General features: G+C 51.7%; 5 non-coding genes across 5 annotated transcripts; 2 read left to right on the top strand and 3 right to left on the bottom strand.

Annotated features, from left to right (window-relative positions):
• Positions 1 to 512: 512 nt before the first annotated feature.
• On the top strand, positions 513 to 627 carry LOC141290835 (U5 spliceosomal RNA). Its single transcript, XR_012340226.1, has one exon. It is a non-coding gene; the product is annotated as a U5 spliceosomal RNA (small nuclear RNA).
• A 574-nt stretch (positions 628 to 1,201) lies between these two features.
• Positions 1,202 to 1,283, bottom strand: trnas-aga (transfer RNA serine (anticodon AGA)). Its single transcript has one exon. It is a non-coding gene; the product is annotated as a tRNA-Ser (tRNA).
• Positions 1,284 to 1,535: 252 nt separating this feature from the next.
• trnak-uuu (transfer RNA lysine (anticodon UUU)) lies at positions 1,536 to 1,608 on the bottom strand. The gene has a single exon. It is a non-coding gene; the product is annotated as a tRNA-Lys (tRNA).
• Positions 1,609 to 2,690: 1,082 nt separating this feature from the next.
• Positions 2,691 to 2,805, top strand: LOC141290956 (U5 spliceosomal RNA). The gene has a single exon (XR_012340254.1). It is a non-coding gene; the product is annotated as a U5 spliceosomal RNA (small nuclear RNA).
• Positions 2,806 to 3,431: 626 nt separating this feature from the next.
• On the bottom strand, positions 3,432 to 3,504 carry trnak-uuu (transfer RNA lysine (anticodon UUU)). Its single transcript has one exon. It is a non-coding gene; the product is annotated as a tRNA-Lys (tRNA).
• Between the last annotated feature and the right edge of the window lie 247 nt (positions 3,505 to 3,751).

Below are 3,751 nucleotides of genomic sequence, written 5' to 3' on the forward strand. Positions count from 1 at the left end.
AAAGCTTTTGGATGAGTCCTTCAACAGCAGCAGAGAACTAGGTCTCCCCGTTGGGGAATCTAACCCCGGTCTTCCACGTGACAGGCGGAGATACTGTCCACTATACTAACGAAGAGTTGCGCTTGCTGTTCTTCGCTCTCAGCACACGCGACTGCACCCAACTTGCCAAAACGAGCCCCTACTCCATGAAATACCAGATTGACCCGCCACGAGCTAAAGTCTCTCAATATCTTGAATGCTACACATTACAGTGGGTCATTATTTGGACCGCTTTATTTCATTTAATATTTTTTTTGGCCTCTAATACGGGGGCATGAAAAAAGAGATGACATTACCTTGATCGGGTTTGTGAATACTGGGTGAGGGAAGGGACTTTCGTAACTTTTACTTCTCCCATTTGGAGTGAGGGGGGTGACGAAAATCATGTTGGCAGGTGTCGGCACCCTAGATTACCCTTGGTGAGCGTAGTGGTTTACCACAGTGAGCGCACAGGTCCATGGGCATAGAGACACATCTCGAGTTTCTCGTCATCAGCGCATTAATCTTTCGCCTTTTACTAAAGATTTCCGTGGAGGGGAACCTTTGCGAGTGACCTGTATTTTTGGGGGCTCTGCTCACAGCAGAGCTACACTATAGTGTCAAGAGCAGAGTCAATCTGGCCACCCGCCAGCGTGCAGTGGAACGAAGCGCGCCTCGTCATGGTCTGTGTTTGCAGCCTTTGCGCTTCCAGCTTCGCTGCTTCAAATTTCTTTAGCCAGCATGGAAAGACAGCGCTCTCTCGTCCATGAAGGGATACAAACCCTGGACAGGATCAAACAAAGATGGCTTCAGCTCTTTTGGCCCCATCAGTGACTCGTGCACTTCGAGCCTTCTTTGTTGACCCCGAAAGCCAGCCTCTGCTGCCTGCGTTGTTGGAATAGTTTAACTGGCACCGCACCCGTACGAAAAATGGAGGTGGCAGAAAGGAGCTCAGTGAACAAAAAGCCTGCCGTGACCCGGGGTTGCTGCGGCCACAACGCAGAGTACTAACCACTATACGATCACGGCGCACCACTGGCTCACATCTGGTGGTGCCGGCCGTCCGAATTGAAAAAAAAGGGCTAGCGGCGCTTTTTATTACTGTGGAGAGAGGGCACACAAATCCGTGCTAGGGACACGGAAGAAAAGGGCCCACCTACTTCTCCTCAGCACTGGTGAAGAGCGTAGTCGGCAGGATTCGAACCTGCGCGGGGAGACCCCAATGGCTTTCTAGTCCATCGCCTTAACCACTCGGCCACGACTACGGCGACCCTGACGTCCTCTGTCCCGTTGTCGACCTCAAAGTTGGCTGAAAAAACAGTGAACTGGCTACCGCTTTACTAAAATCGTCTAGCGTAAAACTCCTAAAGGGGAAAACAGCCCACCACAAGCAACGAAAAATTCATGAAGCAATCACTCTATGTGAACTCTGTCACATCTTTAAGCGTACGCCGACACACAGCAGTGCTGGACTGTCACGACTGCAAGCTGAGGCCGCCGACAAGAAGATGGCCCTTCGCCCGAACAGGGACTTGAACCCTGGACCCTCAGATTAAAAGTCTGATGCTCTACCGACTGAGCTATCCGGGCTCTTGCGTTTTGTGTGCCTCTTACTTATTATATAAGAAAACTTTCTCCACAAGCCGCCTGGGAGAAGCTCACTTGCCACAGGAGCTACGGGACAAAGGCTGCACGCAATTACATCAGAGAGAGCGAAGGCCAAAGGCCTTGGAAGGCCCAACCACCGTCGCAAGAAGCTAAAGGTAAAAGGGGGAATGCCCGACCACATTCGGCATGGTTCGAACCTGCGTGGGGAGACCTGTCATCTCTCGCCTGCCTGTGGACCACCTGCTCTCTTGGCTGGAGGCGGGCAGCACAGGATGCCGCCGAGCTTCAGGCGCATAATTCAACTGAAGGGTGAGTTGGCAAAAAGGAGCTGGACGTCCCCGTCGCTTAACAGCAAAGGGCTGCCATGACCCGGATTCGAGCATTCTTTTCTGATTGCTTAAAACTGGCACCGAGCGCCTGCGTTGGTGGTATAGTGGTGAGCATAGCTGCCTTCCAAGCAGTTGACCTGGGTTCGATTCCCGGCCAACGCATCGTTTTCGGCTGCGGTTGACCTTTGAAGCAGAACTCCTTCTGTGACCTCTGTCTGCACCAAAAGCTTTTGGATGAGTCGTTCAACAGCAGCAGAGAACTAGGTCTCCCCGTTGGGGAATCTAACCCCGGTCTTCCACGTGACAGGCGGAGATACTGTCCACTATACTAACGAAGAGTTGCGCTTGCTGTTATTCGCTCTCAGCCCACGCGACTGCACCCAACTTGCCAAAACGAGCCCCTACTCCATGAAATACCAGATTGACCCGCCACGAGCTAAAGTCTCTCAATATCTTGAATGCTACACATTACAGTGGGTCATTATTTGGACCGCTTTATTTCATTTAATATTTTTTTTGGCCTCTAATACGGGGGCATGAAAAAAGAGATGACATTACCTTGATCGGGTTTGTGAATACTGGGTGAGGGAAGGGACTTTCGTAACTTTTACTTCTCCCATTTGGAGTGAGGGGGGTGACGAAAATCATGTTGGCAGGTGTCGGCACCCTAGATTACCCTTGGTGAGCGTAGTGGTTTACCACAGTGAGCGCACAGGTCCAAGGGCATAGAGACACATCTCGAGTTTCTCGTCATCAGCGCATTAATCTTTCGCCTTTTACTAAAGATTTCCGTGGAGGGGAACCTTTGCGAGTGACCTGTATTTTTGGGGGCTCTGCTCACAGCAGAGTCAATCTGGCCACCCGCCAGCGTGCAGTGGAACGAAGTGCGCCTCGTCATGGTCTGTGTTTGCAGCCTTTGCGCTTCCAGCTTCGCAGCTTCAAATTTCTTTAGCCAGCATGGAAAGACAGCGCTCTCTCGTCCATGACGGGGTACAAACCCTGGACGGGCTCAAACAAAGATGGCTTCAGCTCTTTTGGCCCTATCAGTGACTCGTGCACTTCGAGCCTTCTTTGTTGACCCCGAAAGCCAGCCTCTGCTGCCTGCGTTGTTGGTATAGTTTAACTGGCACCGCACCCGTACGAAAAATGGAGGTGGCAGACAGGAGCTCAGTGAACAAAAAGCCTGCCGTGACCCAGATTCGAACCGGGGTTGCTGCGGCCACAACGCAGAGTACTAACCACTATACGATCACGGTGCACCACTGGCTCACGTCTGGCAGTGCCGGACGTCCGAATTGAAAAAAAAAGGGTTAGCGGCGCTTTTTATTACTGTGGAGAGAGGGTACACAAATCCGAAAAATTCATGAAGCAAACACTCTATGTGAACTCTGTCACATCTTTAAGCGTACGCCGACACACGGCAGTGCTGGACAGTCACGACTGCAACCTGAGGCCGCCGACAAGAAGATGGCCCTTCGCCCGAACAGGGACTTGAACCCTGGACCCTCAGATTAAAAGTCTGATGCTCTACCAACTGAGCTATCCGGGCTCTTGTGCTTTGTGTGCCTCTTACTTTTTATATAAGAACACTTTCTCCACAAGCCGCCTGGCAGAAGCTCACTTGCCACAGGAGCTACGGGACAAAGGCTGCACGCAATTACATCAGAGAGAGCGAAGGCCAAAGGCCTTGGAAGGCCCAACCACCGTCGCAAGAAGCTAAAGGTAAAAGGGGAAATGCCCGACCACATTCGGCATGGTTTTAACCTGCACGGGGAGACCCCAATGGATTTCAAGTC

Source organism: Garra rufa, chromosome 1, assembly GCF_049309525.1.
Source record: "Garra rufa chromosome 1, GarRuf1.0, whole genome shotgun sequence".
Classification (NCBI taxonomy): Eukaryota; Metazoa; Chordata; class Actinopteri; order Cypriniformes; family Cyprinidae; genus Garra; species Garra rufa.